Genomic DNA, 18,922 nt, shown 5'->3' with positions numbered 1-18,922 from the left:
CGTAAAAACTCGATATCCAAAAATACGCATTAGATAAACTGGTTCTTTTAGAAACTTTTACCTCTCTAGCAATTTTCCTTTAAAACTTTTCGTTTATTAATAAAAAAATAAAATGTATTACCATTCACCTCACACCGTATATGATTGCAATCAATCAAAGAAAAACTAAGTGTGCTGCTGTCATGCCAGTTGTCACAATTAACTCTTCTGTAAGTTGTCACTGTTGTCAGCTAAATACTTTTTGGGTGTAAATTAACAAGAATTATGCCAAATTTTACTAATCTGTATTAGTAAACAACCTGTAAAAAAATTGTTATTTGTACCTCGTTCGGTTTTCAAATTACAGCCAATTTTCATAATTTTTTTGGAAACTTTGATGGTCCATATCTCTTCAGGGGTGAACATTTTACTAAGGCGATTTTTTGCAGATCGTGTTCTTTTGAAATGTAGATTCACTGGTATCATTTATGCTACTCCATTCAAAAACACCCTGTATTTTGCTGTTTTGCTGCGAAGCGTAAATAATAAAGAAATAGGTATAAAAATAAAAAATTGTTTCTCAGAAAGAAAATTGATTCAGTACCAGCAAACTTATCACCTTGGGAAATAATATCGTCTGTGGTTTGCCCTATTACCTGTTCCTTTAGGAGAAAATCCTTTACTGAAATGCGATTTGAGACAAAGGCAGGCCAGAAAAAATCAAACGGTAATATAAAGCGGTTCGCCTTGTCATGATAGCTCAAGCAAAAATACCTGCAATTTCAATCTCAGATTTGATTATTGTTGACTTAGATGTATCCCGGTATTACATTTTCTATTTGTACACTGCTTCTTTGAAGTCGGTTAGCTGTAATATGAATCTTGTTTGCTTACGCCTAAGATATGATTCTCAAACACCGAAATTAAAATCACGTCGGGATGTTGCTCTCCGAATACTACCTCTCGTTGATTTTTTTTTGTGTCAAAGAACGCTTTAACCGTAAAATACTTCCATATTACTCGTACAGGAACGAGAGATTCGAACCGGGTCCCCTTCCCTGGAGAATTCTAAAGTTGCACGTAGAAATTCTATGAATACATAACTACATTTATTGTTGGGGCAATTTCTATATATCTCTTAACTTAACAAAAGTTTGAAAAATAGAGTAATAAGGAATACAAGGATGAGACAGTTAGCGCGCGTCAGGGACATCAATCACGACGCCAGAGGCGCTGCCGCGACGCCCAGAGGGTTACGGGCGAGCAGAAGAAGTCTACGGGGAAGTTTTAATAGCCAATCTCGGCTGACGCCGATATAACGCTACATGAAGATACCTTAAATATGTATTCATCATGAAAGAATAACTAAATTTAGCCAGTGCTATGACTGGTCTATACGGGGTGTCAAAAAATATTAGCTTTTCTATTTTTTTACTCTATTTTAAATTAATTCAAGAAAATTCAAAAAATTTTTCTAAAAAGTCTTAACAAATGAAGTCAAACAATGTAGGTACTTCAGTACCAGAAATCTATAAATTCATAAATAATTACAATCCACGCGACCATAAACGGTTTGTCATTGTTCAAAGTTGACATTGTACCGGGGGTTGCTTTTACCCTGGGGGTGGATGCCACCCCTTCTCGGGGGTGAAAAATGTTTCATTAAAAATAACTCCGGGAATGGATATATTGACTAATTCTAAGCAACTTTTGTTCTATAAAGTTTTTTTCTGAGTCAATATTTTTCGATTTATTCGCGAGTGAGTGTACACTTTTTAACCAAATAAACCACTTTTTCAGACGGTTTTTCGCGAATAACTTAAAAAGTAAGTATTTTATCAAAAAATTCATTCTTATAAAAATGCAACTTATAGAAAACAAAAAGAATGGTGTATTTATGATGTCTGTAGACCCAATACAAACGGAGTAATAACTTATTGAAGGTTGGTTCTTATTCGTCAAACGCCAAAATTGAAAGTTTGAACCGGAAGTAACCAAAAACCAATGCATTTTTCAAGGAATACTCATAGAACCTTTTTTAAAGTGCTTGAAAAAACCTTTATTTTTATTTTTTTTATAAAAGTCCCTAGCATCAAACCTAAGCGAGTTGTAACGAAAATAAAGTTGGTCCGTATTTTTTCGGCGACAGAAAACGTGAAAATCACCCCTTAATTACCACCCCAATTGAAAATAATCGTTATCACTTTACAATTTACTTTGAAGAAGAAGTTTGACCGGTTTAAAGTGCTTAGTTTTAAAAAAAGTTGAGCTTGAAGTGAAAGAAAATTTTTGTAATTTTTGAAAAAAATGTCTTTTCTTCAAAATAACTCAAAAACTATACGCAAAATTTTGTAGAGTACAAAATTGTAGGTTTTGCTTTTTGAAAATGTTTGTTTTTTTTTCTGTAGGATAAAAATTAAGTAATATAAGCAGTTTAAAGTTTGCATATGTTCGTAAATAGCAATTTGTTCAAGCCCTTTCAGCTCAAACTCTTAAAAAAACTAAGGGCTGAGAGAAAATTGAACTTATTTGATCTTACAGCCCTTGAAAAAAACTACAAAATGGTTTTTTTAACATAAAAACTAAGCGAGTTATGGGTAAAAAACCAATCACATATTTTTGCAAATATCAGAACACGTATATTGAAGCATTCATTAATACACATTGTAGCTATATTTTAGGAATAGAAATAGGAATTTTAGGAATAGAATAGAAAAGGAAAACGAGAGTGAAGAGGTTTTTTGATTATTTATTTATTATTATTTGCAATAAAAAAAAATGTTGTGAAAATAAAAAAATAAAATCCTTATAAAAATAAAATTCTTATTTTCCCTATTTTTGATTGCAAATTTTAATCAGTAGGTTTTTTTTTAAGCTTTGATAAAATAAATACATTACATTTTAAATCATAAAAAGATTGTATTAAATTTTGAACTAAAAACAAATTAACTATAATTGTTCGATTTTTTTGTAAGGGGTGGTTTTTATAAGGGTTGAAACTTATAAATAAATAATACAAAATTAAATCTTGACTTAATATCACTATATGATTAAATTATTCCAAGTTGCTGAATAATTCTTTTCAACATTATTTCTTAATGATTACTGTCATAGGGGATGGTTTTTAGGGATTGACAAATTTCAATTCATCATAATTACTTATTTAAATGATTTCAACCTATTACACGCTCGAAGCTACAATTCTATAATTATCTTGGAATAGGGGTAGTTTTCGCCCCTAAAAAATAAAAAGCAATCCCCGCCACAGCGTCAACTTTGAAGTAGAGGGTAAGTAGCACCTAAATCCAAATTTTGGTGCAAATCGGTGCTGTTTGGGAAAATTATACAATAATTTTACATTCAATGACTGGACTAAAATCTGAATCCGGAGCCAGAATTGCCCTCTCACCCACCATTTTTTTTAAATCACGAAAAACTGGCCTTAAATACAGAAAAAATGGAAAATCATATTTTTCAAAACAAGAGGAAGGCCAACTTCATCTTTCATCCCTGTTTCTTATATCTATGGGATATTAGAGACAAAGAATTACTATGAACAGAAAGTATGACCAAAAAGAACATATTTCCATCTAGGGCTGAAAATTATCACTAAAACTGCACTGAAAGAAGGTATTTTCGATAGTCTTCAAATCCATACCGTGTTCAGAGAGAAAAAACTTATCACAAAAATTGATAACACTGAAAGAGCAGTATGGCTAAGTTTCTAGGAAGTCACTCAGAATTTCTTGGGGAATCAGAAGAGCAAGGATTACCAGAATTTAGTTGAGGAATTGTTGGAAAACTTCAAATAGTTGCCTGATGAACTTGAAATTGCATTTACTAGACACTCATCTTGACTAATTTCTGGAGAACCTCGAAGATTAGAGCGAAGAACAGGGTGAATGGTTTCACCATGATATCAAGGATATGGCAGATTTCTGTTGGATGCTTAAAGGGAAAATCGAGTCAAAAATACAGAAAAGAGAAAGATGCTTAGATCTTTTGAAGATAAGAGGAAAAAAGAATAAAAGAAGTATAATTTTTTAACTGGAAACAATAATCACATCTTCAAATACTCTCATCTTTCTTTACAGGCATCAAATGGATTAAGTTCTATCTATCTCTGGGAAGGAATTTCCCAGATTTTAATTTTAATTGAAAATATTGAGTGAATATTTCAAAAAGTATAATTTGTTGCTTGACTTAAAGTATTTTTTGTACATAAAACCTTGTATTCTGTAACAGCTAGCTAGAAATAACAATAGCTGAATAATTTTCAAGAATTCTTACAACACATGCGCGAATTGAAAGCTAACCCGTACTTGAGAGTTTTGACTAGGACTAGAACGATTAATTGCACTAGAAATCATATTTATGTTCACTATGAATACTCTTCAGGAGGTCTTGGCAGTTTCTCACAAGCCTTACTTATTTTTAAGCTGCTATAACTTCAAATAAGGAGTAAGACTTGACCCTTAGTTTATGTGAACGTTTTGTGTTCATTTTTATCCTATAGAAGTTTGGCAGTCGAATCAAGAGACACCCTGTATTAAAACATTTTACTTTTTCTGCGAAGTTCGTTACGTATTTTGACACCTACAGGATTTTAAAGATATTTTAATCTTTATTGTCGAACAATTATTGAAATTTAAGAAGAGAAGGAACTGGAGGAGCGAAAATTCCGTCTCAAAAAACTGATTAAAAAAATACACGGCCGACGCTTCCCGATTGCTTTCATCTTTGATTATGACACAACGGGACTCGTTCTGTTAAGTTCCCGCTGTTTATTTTTAGGATTTAAAGGTTGGCAATGAGTTATTAAATTGGATACCGACAAATACTCAGTTCCTTGTGAAGTATGGATGGGCCAATGTCAATGTTTGTGGAAGCCTGATTACGAAGCGACTCCTCTGTTCGGCACTATTTGCCGAAGGGACATAATAGTTGCGCCCCGTTTTTCCCTCGCAGGCCTTGGGGGAGACGACGGGGATATTCATTATTAGTAATATCTTCGGAGATTTTATTGGTTTGACAAATAATACCCCGGTTCCCTGATATACAATATAAAGACGTATAATGTATCGATTCCCGTCGTAAGAAAACATGGTCGTAATTTAATATAAATAAAAGTGGGACACTGTAGCAAGGCTTGGCTAATAGTACAAGGATTAGGTAGTTGGTTCAGGCATTTGCCATAATTCTTGAAATATTAAAATAATTAGTTATATGTCTGATTATTGTAAGTAGTATTGCGGTTGTTAGTGTCATATGTACTGAAATTTTACTGATTAAAAACAAGTCGAGACAAATCAAGACAAGTCAAGACAAGTATATACAAGAGAAGACTATTTAATTTGCAAAATTTCAGTACTTATGACATCGACAACTAATCGACAGTTACAACAAGACGTATAAATAAATAGATAAATAATAGAAAACATAGTTGCTGCTACTTTATCACATATTTCCAATTTTTTACTGAGTACAAACTGTTTAATCTTTATTAATCATTATATTATCCAGGAGTTACTAGAATGATTCATTGGATAAAAACCGTATTTATTGACTGAAATAAATTAAATGTTAGCCACGCGTCCGGTTTGTGTAAAATAAATCCTGAATTAATGATCCTGAAATTAATATCAAAATCATTTAATAAAAGCTACTTCGTCAATTGAGAGATTTCAACCACACAACACCATTAACTTTTGACTATTACTAATGAATTATTTAGATTCCCGTTTGAATTTCCATGTTCTCATATGAATGTTAATTTTAAATAATTTTTTTTTACTATGCCGGTTTCCGGATCAAGTTTTATGTCTATGAAATTGAAACAATATCTCATAAAGACAAATAGGAAGATTCGTCGATTCACAAATAGCGAGTCATCAATTTTGAAACTGGGTCCTGTTAATGAAGATATTCGAGATTTTTTAAAGTATTTGCAGGTGTTTTGAAGTTTTCCGACCCCGATTTTCGATTTCTGATGCTATTTTAATGAATTTTTTCGCTCTTTAATGTATTTTGAATATAATTCCATCATTTTAACGTATTTTGTAGCAGATTTGAAGAATTTTTATACACTTTAAGGCAAGTTTGACGATCTTGTTATGTTTTGTTTATTTTTAATGCTTTCTGAAACAGTTTCGATGTAATTTGACCATTTTGGTCTTGGTCTTGTTTTTTGAGGAATTTTAAAACCATTTCGATGCATTTTGAAGCTATTTTGATGTATGGCCATACGTTCCAAGACTACTTTGAGTTTTTTTTATTTAGAAGTAGTTTTTGGAGCCTCCGTAATCGTAATTTGAAGTATTCATTTTTATCGTGAAGTGATTTGTGGTTCTTTGGGATCTAAAAGAGACCTAAATCTAATTTCGAAATAACATTCAGGAAACAATTCTTTTCTAATGAGATTCCCTTTTTTGCTAGTCAAGAGTGTGTATGTGAGATACGAAAAAATATTAAAAAACATTTATTATAGTAGGCCTAGGACATTAAAATAATATTTTATGGTATCTCTTATAAAAATTACCTACATTTTATTGGTGAAAACGATCATATATTTTTTTTTTAATTTCCATGGCTTCCTTGATTTTACAGATTTGAAATCATGGCTGGTTTTATTTCACAAAGCAGGGCTAAATTCCAGAAGGCCATTCTTTGTTGAGTCATGTCACCTACCCGGGAACACACTGTATAACGTTTCAGGCTCGAATTGTTTTAAATTACCTTTATACCTTAGTTTAAAACGCTAGTGTATATTCAACGTTTCTATAATAAGTTTAGGATAAGATTGGAGTTGTACTTAAGTGTTATTCTGTCGAAATCATTTTTCCAATTAAAATTTCGATAAACCGCGACGCTAAAGTGTTCTAATCCCGCACTTTCACCTTTACGGTAAAGCTTTTGAGATCCCACTTCCGAGAGAGGATCTTATTTTCAGTAAATATTGATGCTTTGTTGGGCGTTCACAGAGCCGGCTCAAGGTGTCTGAAAAACGGGCAACAAGAAGGGCGCTCTCCTTTTTGTGTAGTGTGTACTAATATTTTCAGCGAGTTTTATTCGGTGCATTTTTCCTCAAAAAATGCGTCCTCTAACGAGCAAATTGAAAAGGTGATCTGTTTCCACGTAGCTGTTTACAAAATAAAATTCTATAGGGTGTACGGAAATTCCGTAAGCAGGATTGTTAAGGTGATTCTATTACATAACTATGCCTCTAGAATGCTTTAGATACGAATGTGAAATATGGTATAGAAATTTCAGTCAACAAAAAGTTATTTTTTGATGTTGGCAGTTATTTTCAATTTAATCTAGGTTATACCGCCATAGGCTTGACAAGCTAGCTTTTTGAACTATGGTCTCTTAAAATTCCGATTCAGGACATTTATTACATAAAATAGTAAGATTCTTGAAAAAGTTCATCGAATTAATTGTTTTCCCGAAAAAAATCAACTCGATAAATCATGTTTTAATAAGTAGGTACCTTAAAGTAGGCTAAAAATAATATTAGTAGATTTGTAGTTGATAGTATTTTAGTAAAAAATTGGACGATTTAATAGGGACTGTATGCTTACCAGTTTACTCACATAGCAGTCTTGAATAAGCATTTTTCAAAGAAAAACAGTTGAAAATAGGAAAGAGATACAGGCTATTTCAGAAAGATCTCTCGTAAGTGTAGGGGTGATAGTACGACAAAAAATAAGAATTTTTTGTTTTATGTCTATATCCTCTTGTTTTCGAGATACAGAGCGACAAAATAAAATTTTTTAAATTGAATTTTTACGAAAATTTCCAAACGTTGCAAAATATTTTTATGAAATTTGGTATTCCGGGGTTTTTAAGGAAGCCAAATACGCTGGTCTAATTATTTTTTGGATATTTCATAGAGGGCGCTTGTTATACTACATTCCTATTACATTTTAAGTTCTAATTTTTTTAAGGTTAGGTTTTTTACCATTCGCGCTCCAATTTCTAATGTACAATTTTATTTTCTAAAAATAATGTACTCTTGTTAGAACTTTCCAATGCGGATGGTTTTCGAGAAAAAAGGCTTTTAATTAAACTCTTACGATCTTAAGGTGTATAAAATAAGTGACTTTTCTCAAAGTAGGCTTATGTCAAAACTTATTGATGGATGTCTCATAAACAACGCATACATTCTTAGTAATATTTTAAACTCTAATTAACTTTATATCAAAATTTCAGTGACTGTAATTAGTCATTATTACTACAGTCACTAAAATCACTAAAATTTTGATATAAAGTTAATTAGAGTTTAAAATATTACTAAGAATGTATGCGTTTATAAAACATCCATCAATAAGTTTTGACATAAGCCTGCTTTGAGAAAAGTCACTTATTTTATACACTGTAATATTGTAAGAGTTTAATTAAAAGCCTTTTTTCTCGAAAACCGTCCACATTAGGAAGTTCTAACAAGAGTACATTATTTGTAGAAAATAAAATTGTACATTAGAAATTGGAGCCTGAATGGTAAAAACCTAACCTTAAAAAAAATTTGAACTTAAAATGTAATAGGAATGTAGCATAGCTAGCGCCCTCTATAAAATAATCAAAAAATAATCAGACCAGCTTATTTGGTATCCTTAAAAACCCCTGAGTACTAAATTTCATAAAAATATTTCTCACCGTTTGGAAATTTTCGTAAATATTCTATTAAAAAAATTTTATTTTGTCGCTCAGTATCTGGAAAACAAGAGGAGATAGACATATAGTTCATAAGACAAAATTTTTTTATTTTTTGCCTTTGGGGTCTTTCTGAAACAGCCTTATATTATTTTTTGAATTTAAGGTTGTAGTTGGAGATGTAAAAGTATTTTTTTTTAGTTTAACTGTGATGATTCACAGGCAGTCCTTAAATACGATTATCATTTTGTGAGATGCTTCAAATTTCACCCATGTTTCTAATCTGTATCAAGAGTTGCTTGTACATATAGCTCAAAGAAGCTTCAAAATTTTCCGAAATTTTCACCAATGCATATCGAATCCAACCGCCAGAGCTATCCATGAAAACTACTCCAGCCATAACAAACCAGAACAAATAAAAACATCGATGTTTTTAATTTTCTAGTAAAAAAGCATGAAAAAAATAGCAAAAAAATCTAGCCACAATCGAAAGATGATATGATGAATATAAATATTTGAAGACTGGTCGAAACAATACCTGGAATCGTTTAAATCCAGAGTGGCCAAAGGCAAGAAATAACAGCGAAGATTTACTCGAGAACTAGCGAAGCCATCAAGAGGTGTGATCGAACGTCGACTCTGATTTTCTTAATTAACCAGTGGTCAGAGCTAAATCGTAAATTTAACATACAAATTGGTAATCTTCACTACAGTTCTGCAGCCGACACAAAACTGCTCTGTGGCCTAAAAACAAAGGCAGGGAAGGGACACAGTTTTGGCTCGCTCTTTTTTCTGTCCCAATTATTTTTTCCGTCCTCTCTCTAACAAACATTAGCTGCTTGTATAGTATGATCAAGGTCACAAGGTTTCGCAATGTTGCCAATATAAAACTAACTAGAATTTAGTTACCAATTTCTCATTTACCGTAATAGAACAGCTACAATGCATAAAAAGTCAGTTTTGATTCCATCCATCCATAGTATATCGTCAAATCTCTGACGGAAACTATTCCTATAGACGAGTTATAGAGCGAATCGAGACTTTATATAACGAAAATTTATCAGTATTATAGGCGTCGCGTCGCGTCGCATGAATCGGAAAATTGAAAACGTAAGCAGGAGAAACGAATTACCACAAAAATCGTAACAAATTTACTCTGGCCATTCGAAACGTCGTGAAAAACTATCGCCGGGCGAGTGTTGAATGCGACCAATAAAAGCCGAGCATACGAGCGCCATCCATTGTCGTCTTATCGCAGCGCGGACGCGGCTCTTGGACGGTCCGCGGAACCTTATCGAGCCGCAGCGCCATTCACACGAATCGGACGAACGTAATCAACCGCACATGACAAATGTGGCGCATTAAACGTCCATTCACGAGAACTTTGTTAGATGTTGCCTTGTTTGTTTCATTTCAACCGTTAAACCTGCGCGATTTTTGACTAAGCGGTCCCCCATACATTACGGCCATTGTGTTTCGAAAATCTATTTCCTCACGCCTCGAGATAAGAGCGCGGCCCTAGGAAACGACGCGTAAGGGCAATTGTAGAATTCCTTGAGTCAATAATCAGTTAAGGATTAATATTATTATTATTATTATTATTCCCGTTATTGGCTAGTATAAGCTACCAATAGATGGCGCTGTTTCTGTTGGATTAATAGTGAAAACAGATCAGAATTTTGATTATAGTGGACGTGATTATTTTTTCATATTCCTCCGGTTACTGTATTTTATATTGTTCTGTTGTTATATTTTGTACAGAGTTTTATAAACGAGCCACGTGACCGCTGAGGATATGCAACCAACATTGCACGATTGACACTATCAATTAAAAATCCCTTTAAATGTCATGAAAATTGCATTAACCATCCAGTAAAACAGACTGTTGTGTCCTGTCGTGATCTTATCGTTTAGTAATTTAATTGCCAACGCAAGGAAATAAAATTACTGTTTTAGATAAAATTACTGGTGCTTCAAATATAGCTAAAGCTTTCGTTCTGTCTGATCTATAGATGCGCACGCGACATAGGTATCACGCATGATCCAAAATCTTTAAGACACGAAATTCCTGTGAAATCGGTTCGCTCGGCGTATAACGTCACGTGGAGAGTGATTTAAGTGGTTCGTTAATGCTGATAGTTTACGGTTATGTATCTAATAAATAAAAACTGATTTTAAAACAAAAATAACTTCAGTATTATTACATTATTCGCCAATTTTTGTTCAGCTTATTCAGAATCCTTCTTGGATTCTGCCATATTATTAAACAAAAAGACTGTTTTATTAATTATTTGGTGGTTCTTACTTTTTTTAATTTAACTACTTCTGGAGCAAATAACGAATATAATCCAAGCATTTTTGGTGTTGAATATACACTTACGTCCACAAATCATCAACTCTGATTTTTCAAATGTTGTAATTACTTGGAACATGGTCAGCAAGACGTTCTTATTGAAGTATTTGCTTTGGTCGGCTGTTACAAAATGGAACAATGCATATCAGACAGTCATTATAATATATGTTAACGTCAATAACACAGCCCCACAAAATAAAAAAAAGTATCGGATCTGGTATTCAGACCCATGTATTTCCATGTATTTTTTTCCGCTGAATCCGAATCTGCCTTCAGATTTGGCCCAACGGGTCTGAGTTTTCGGGATAATTTAAAAAACAGGTCAAAATTCACAAAAAACGTAATTTATGATCGACGAAAGTTATAAAAAATCAAATTATTCTACTAGCTCACTAGACGTATGATTTTTCACTCGTTTAATTCCAATTTATCATCATAAGAGTCAGACAAGCTCGTCCAATTTCATTCAAAAACAGAAAATAGATTAAAAACGCCATTTTCATGGCATAATTCGTGTTGCAGAGATCTGGATCCATCTTTTATCCACCCACCCATTTATGAATTCATATTCAACTCATTCATATTCAATTCATTCAACACGAATTATGCAAGGAAAATGGCGTTTTTAATCTATTTTCTGGTTTTGAATGAAATTGGACCAGCTTGTCTTACTGATGATAAATTGGAATTAAACGAATGAAAAATCATACGTCTAGTGAGCTGGTAGAATAATTTGATTTTATTTTTTATAACTTTCGTCTATCGTAAATTACGTTTTTTGTGAATTTTGACCTGTTTTTTGAATTTTCCCGAAAACTCAGACCCGTTGAGCCAAATCTGAAGGCAGATTCGGATTCAGCGGAAAAAAATACATGGGAATACAAGAGTCTGAATACCAGATCCGATACTTTTTTTTTATTTTGTGGGGCTGTGTAATCAATACTGTTTCAAAAGGTCTAAATAGACAAATACATATACTCGTATAATAATAATATATTTGTACCCTAGAATGCATACGATACGAAAGCCAAGCTATAAATAAGGCACAATTTGTCAGTCCACGGACGATATCCACAAATCGCTATTTACTCTCCATGTGACGTCATGGCTGCAGATATGAGCATACTAGGCATATCGTGTAATATCGACATCTTTAGTCTTTGTATCTTGGGTATATTATTGAGAATCATTTGTGTATCGTCTGTGCGGGAAATACAGATATGATACGTTTCAACTATGCCGATGTAATAAAATATAAAAATTACCTATGGTATAGTCTTTCCGATATCAATTGAAGAACCAAGAGGATGACAGTATGTACCAGGTTCGGTCGCTGACGTAGCAACTCGGCATTGAAATATTTGAAAAATTTGTTCCCATATTTAATTAGCCATACCCATATACAGGTCTGGTCGAGCTAAACGTGGAGGTGGTGGAAATGTATACGCTCAGTTGAAGAATGCGAGCGCGGGCAAACTAAACACAAATACAGCTGCATTGGGCTACTGGGCGATAAATCTCAGTCGTTGACAAGTGGCCGACAGATTGCCCAGCAGTGCAGTGCAGCAATGCGGAATTTGGTGTGATTCAGGTAATTTTAATTTATTAAAATTTATTTATTAGGTACACCTTGTACCTATTACTCATTTGTAGAATTGCGAAAGGGAGAAATAATATTATTACAACATGGCATTTTGGAGATTTTTTGAAACGGAACAAAATGAAATTTACCATCAATATAATAAAATTGTCAGAGGACATAAATAATTGAAATATGTTGTTGGCCAAATGAACATATAATAGAAATTTTCTACACATTATATACAAATTATTATAATTTTTTACCTTTAGCAGAAAACTTTTTTAGGGACGCCCATGAAACTCATTAAATTTTATTGCCAGGCGTTTTTTTACATGTTCAACCAACTTCGGAAATACTATAATTTGAGGTTGATTTAGGCCTTGTGGTTCATATGATATAATAAAGACGAAGTGTATCAGTCAATTATTATTTCTTATTAATATTATAACAAAGCAGAATTCCCATGTTCGGTTTTTAAAGTTAAAACAGAAACCAACCTGAAACTTTCACAAATGAACCCAATATTATTGATAACAGAAATATCATGATTTCTACATTGACCGGAACATCAACATTTAATAATTATACTTTGCATAACTGCACTTTTGACTAACACTCAATTAAATAAAAAAATTATCACCTACAATCATGGGCGTAGCCCGGGGAGCCGGGAGGCACGGCCTCCCTCCCAATTTTTGCTGCATGCTGCAAGTTTCAAAAATTACGTTATTTTATTATTATTGCCCATTCAATCTATATAGTTTTAATCAATATAAAAATTTAAAAAATAATAATTAATAATTATTTATTAATTAATTGAGGTGTTTAAATGTAAAACAGTCAGATTGAATCACTTTAAGCTACTATTTGATTTTGGCCGTTCGGTAGGAAGGCTTTTGCACTAAATTCCTCGGTTTCTCCATATATTATTGACATTTCTGATTTCACGTACCATACCCTTTGTTCAACAAACTAGCTCTCGAGCCCCCGTAGAAAAATTCCTGGCTACGCCCATGCCTACAATTACAACATAATTTTAAATTTGACATTTTTCAACGTTTGTTAAAGGTAGAAAGAAACTGTGCTTCTATCTATCTTCAATAAGACAAATAGTCATGGAAAAGCTGTGAAATTGAGAAAATTCAAAGAGGAATCTGCTAGACACGTTGTTGTAGTAAGTACAAGTTAGAGTTTTTGTTTAGAAAAATATATATGTGGAAACACAGCACCGCTCCGAGAGACGAATGAGAATACTGTGTAGTTGGTATTAAGATAAATGGACGGGGAGAAAACAGATAAGTATAAATAGAAACTTCCCCAACAAAACTTTTAAATAATCCGGGTAAGAAGTCTCATATAAAATGTATAGGTTGAGTATCAATCTTTGGCGACCTCGGCAGACGATTCCCGGTTAGGGGCGCTTTTTCTATTTTCCAATGATAAGTTTTAGCGTATTTTCGATCCTCCAGAGACGTGGCACCCCTGCTTCCAACTTTAGATCCAATATCAGTTAAAATAGTTTTCATGTACGCATTTTGATCACGGAATCAATGATTATTTCCGTCTTGGCGAGTGTGTGGGGTGCACCGAGCCGTCAAATTTAGAAATATCCCCCTTGTCCTACACAACAAAATCGGATCGGGCATCATTAACAGGAAACAGCTAAAAGCATTCACTGGTTTTTCTCGTTTCTAATAATATTTTCACTGAATATTGTTCAATTGGAGGTAAAGAGTTTTAACGAGTATTGTTTTATGGTTTTCCTAGAAGTAAATAGCACGTTGTTGAATGTTATACATTGAATTTGTTCGAGTGGAGCTCTCAAAAGGCATTTATCGACGTTTTCCTCGAATTCCCAAATCTAGTTATTAATTCTCGATTCCACATCGCATCACGTATATCTAAAGAGGGTACAAATTACTGTTGAATATGCCCTTTGATGCGAAACAAAAGAAAACAAACGCGGGCTCGGTGCAAGATATTTTGTCAGAGAATAATCAAATATTTCAGCCCTTGTTATGGAATTAATAATAAATCTATAAGTTCCAGTTTCAAAAAATACAATTAGTCTTGACATGTTTTATAGTAATTTTGAAGGTTAAGTGTGTTTGTTTTCAAATTATAAATGTTGTTTACTTCAAAATGAATAAATTAATGATTCAAATGATTCAAACATATAAGAATATCTCACCTGAAATTACTCAATTTGCAAATAATGTAACAGACAAAGCGGATATGACAAATTTTAGGCTTTCTACGGACTGGACACAAATAAAACTAATTCTTTTTCGGAAAACGTTTTTTGGGTCTTTTTTACTTTTAACAAAAAAAATGATGATCAATTTTATAAAAAATATACTCGATAAATGTAAAATATAATATTTCAAGATATAAGAAACTTAAATCATTTTTAGATCGTTTTCCTGATAACATTTGCCGAAGGAGTCGAAGGTTTTTACAATTCATAACATCAAAAAGATATCCCGCATGGAACATACATATTTAGCAACAAAGATAATAATTTACAAAAAAATATATTATTATATATTATTTATTGCGACATATGCCTATACTGCAACAAACATCTGTGTTCAAAATATTCGAAAAATTATGTAGCACTAAAGGCTTCAGCTGCTGCTCGCTACGTATGGGAAAAGGTGATACATTACGTTATGAAATACAAAGGTCGTAAATAAATATCAATAATTGCCCAATATTGGAAGCAATAATTCTCCGGAAGTGCACAACTGCAAAAGAATTCCAATTATCGAACGGAAAAGGTATGTAGGCAGGGATAAATATACAGAATATTGGGTTTTATTTCATGTACAAACATTTTTCAACGTTATTAAGGTATAGGCTATAATTTCTTGTAAGTTGTCTAAAATGTGTCGCTATTGTTATGAATTGGACACACTGAACTTGAGATTTGAAGATACAACTCTTTAAGTGAATACTATGTGAAAAATACAGAGTAAATCTTTAAGGTGTACAGAGTGTTCATTTGGAATCTTCTCCTTCTTCCGATTGCAGTAATATGCACATGTCACATATTTACAATAACAGTTTCCACACAGTTTTGGGTTATTTATACAATGGTTAAAGTCTAGATTGCCATGAAACCAGTGCAAATTTATGCTTTTTCGCTATTAAAATTACTAAACAGGTTTTTAAATACTTTATTATGAACAAATATTACAGTGAAAAACGGTATTTTCATATACGGTATTTTCGTATTACGGTATAACGTCATCGTGTTCTAGACAAAGGACAATTTTTAAATTAAACTTTTCTTTACAAAATAAATAGTAATTCCATTTTGAAATTGCACTTACATTTTTGTTTAAGCCACCACTGCACTGCATAAACCGGGTCACAAGGAATTAGCGTGGTAAGTTATATCACCTCTTATCAGCGTTACCAGTTACATTTTTAAATCAACTGTTAGAAAGCGGATGTAAGCTGAACCTGTGCATCTTGTGCACGTGCGTTGTGTGTTGTATTATTGCTTAGCCGGCGTACGAAATGTTTTCTGGTCAAGAACTAGCAGATATGGTGTTAATGTATGGAGAATGTCAGTACAACTTTAATGAGACTTGTCGTTTGTATGCGGTCTTTTACCGTAACAGTAGAACAGTGCAAAAGGCAGTTAAAAAATTACGGTATACCTACCGGGAATGTCTAGATTTTCACAACATTCAATATTGGTGTGAGCATATATATTAGCACATGGAAATAACTTTGAACAATTTTTGTGGAGCATATCGTCTATTAGTAAGTAATTCGTTTATTCGTTTAATTTTTGTGTTATTACTTTTAAAGGAGATTTGAATAAATTTCAGCATTTTCGAACACAAAATTTAAACCGTCAAATCTGCCATCAGCGTTTTCTAACTGCGCAGCGCGGCAGCTTCGACATCAAAGGTACATCTGACTGCCGCACCAGGGAAAATGTGAACATTTTTTTTCAATATAAAATGTAATATTTTAGACCATCACTTGCTTAATAGCTTATTTTCGTACCCTCTGTCACCCTTTTCAAGGAACGGACTTATTTCAGGAACACCCTGTATAATAAAGTGTATTTCTGTTTAAAATATATTGTTATGTTTTTATTGTATATGTTGTTTATTGTTTTTAAATTTTATTTTTGTTTTGTTGAATATTACTTACAAGGGCGCCAACAAGAACTTGTCTTGTAAAATCAATTATATTCAGAGCTAACTCCTTCAGGGTGTGGTTTCCTTTGATTATGTAATTTTTTTATATATTGAAATTATGAGAAAATGAAAAAAAAAAAACAATTTAGCACATGATAAGAAAATTATATTACAGGTTTTATAAAATATTTCAAAAATTTAACAAGTTTATTGATGCTATGTTTAAAAACTATAACCCGTTTACATTTGTTATTGTAATATGATAAATTTGATTTTTGAAAAGTTAATTTAACTTTTATTGAATTGAAATTTGTTACGAATTTGTTTCAAATGTTATTTTTAATTTGCCAATTTCTAAGTGTATAAAACTAACATTTCGTTATAATGTACTGCTGGTTTCATTCTCGCCATCCGTTATTGTAATTCTTTCCGTGTCTGGTAGTAAACCACGCTGTCAGCTGGCCCCAAATGTCTCGCCTTCCACCCGGCAGAATTAGTTTGAACGTAATTTGCTGTTGCAAATTTTCACTGCACTGCACTATTTTATTTTCAACAATTTGATAATTTTCACTTTTGATTATTTGACACTTGTTCCTATTGTATAAACTTTCAACTAGTACAGGGTTACTTGTGATAATTTGAACCTATGGAAATTCTGCACCTCTTGACAGTTGACATTTAACCTTGTGTGATATACATATTTGACGTTTTCTAACTTGGTAACTAAGTTCACAATTTGGCACAACTCGACGATATTTAGTGCTTGGTAAATTATGAAAGACTGGCTGCTACAAGCCTTGTTTTGCTTTTTATAAACTGAAGACAATTGAGATTGTTACTATGGGAACGTCATATTAAACTTTTGAGAAATTTTTAATTGGAAATTATGACTTTATGCATGTTTTGCAGCATAACTATTACATATTCTGCTTCTACACATTTTTATGCATATTTTAATGAGTATTTCTTTTTTTCTACGTTCAAATCTAAACATTCTACAAATGTTGCGTATTTTTGTAAATGTTGACTAATTTGTGCTATCTAGCTCAATTCTATGCCTGTAATATTGTTCAACGACATTGATATTTTTACTTATTTTCACTTTTATGAACAGTCTTTTCCAGTTTAAATTAGTTATTAATTGAAATGTTTTAGGTTCAACGATTTTTGACAACTTCTAAAGTTTATACAATACTTGGAACGTAAATTGTGATTTGAATACAGTTCTTAATGACTAGAAGGTCTTTTTAACACTACACAAATCATTTTACAGCTTACATACACATATTATTCAACAAATTTTACATAATAGTTGACATATGGGTTTGACATTCCGAAAATCGTTACATGAAGTTATACAAAAATATTAATTTTGATTCCACTTATAAATATTGACTAAAGGTATGATAAACTTTAGTTTTAGTTTTAGTTTATTACATGAATTACATTTATAAGTGCAATTCCTTCTTTCTCCGTCGATCATTCCACCATTTTTCAAATTTCCTCAAACCTATATCCAATATGACATATATGACTTTACTAAAATGTACTTTATTGTACTTTTCTGTGATATATTGGTGCATTTTTCAACCTATTTGGTCAAAATTTACACGATTTTGTCTTATTATGTTATAAACTTATTCCATATATCTTAATTTTATCCTTCATTTTCTCATATTTAGTATTCCACATCCATGTTGTCAGTTTTCTCTATTTCTTTTGTGTGAATATGTCAAAATTCAAAATTTTGGTTTCATTTTAAGTTTATTTTTCATTTCAAATCAAAATATCATAACATTATGTACAACTTTAAAGATCACCCTATATGCTTCAGATCAACTTTCTGAAAATCCTTCATTCCGAATAAATACTTTCTCAAATTGTTTTGGCAATATATTTCGCAAGTAAAGGCGTATTTGAAAAGAACAAAGGCAATATTGGCACGCACGCATAAAGAACGGATAAAAAATTAGCCTATTAATAATGCAGATGGATATTTCGACAAGTCGGCCATGAAACCGTTCGCAATCTTCGGCGAACGCACGGGAAAATGGCACCGCGTCTAATAACTCATAATCAGGATCACATAATCTCTGGCACCGCTGTAGTGGCGGCGGGCCCTCCATCGCGTCGGTAAGGTAGTAAACTGTCACCTTCATCACGCGTTATGACGGGTGGCGCTCGTGAGGTTCGGCG

The 18,922-nt window shown here is 32.5% G+C and overlaps 1 protein-coding gene across 1 annotated transcript in view; it reads right to left on the bottom strand.

The window, feature by feature from the left end:
• LOC108904475 (semaphorin-2A) overlaps positions 1–18,922 on the bottom strand; it is a 469,290-nt gene that overhangs the window by 43,592 nt on the left and 406,776 nt on the right. The gene's annotated exons all lie outside the window — the stretch shown is intronic.

This window comes from Anoplophora glabripennis, unplaced genomic scaffold (genome assembly GCF_000390285.2).
Source record: "Anoplophora glabripennis isolate ALB-LARVAE unplaced genomic scaffold, Agla_2.0 scaffold84, whole genome shotgun sequence".
NCBI classification, from domain to species: Eukaryota; Metazoa; Arthropoda; class Insecta; order Coleoptera; family Cerambycidae; genus Anoplophora; species Anoplophora glabripennis.
This window is presented reverse-complemented; position numbering and strand designations above follow the sequence as displayed.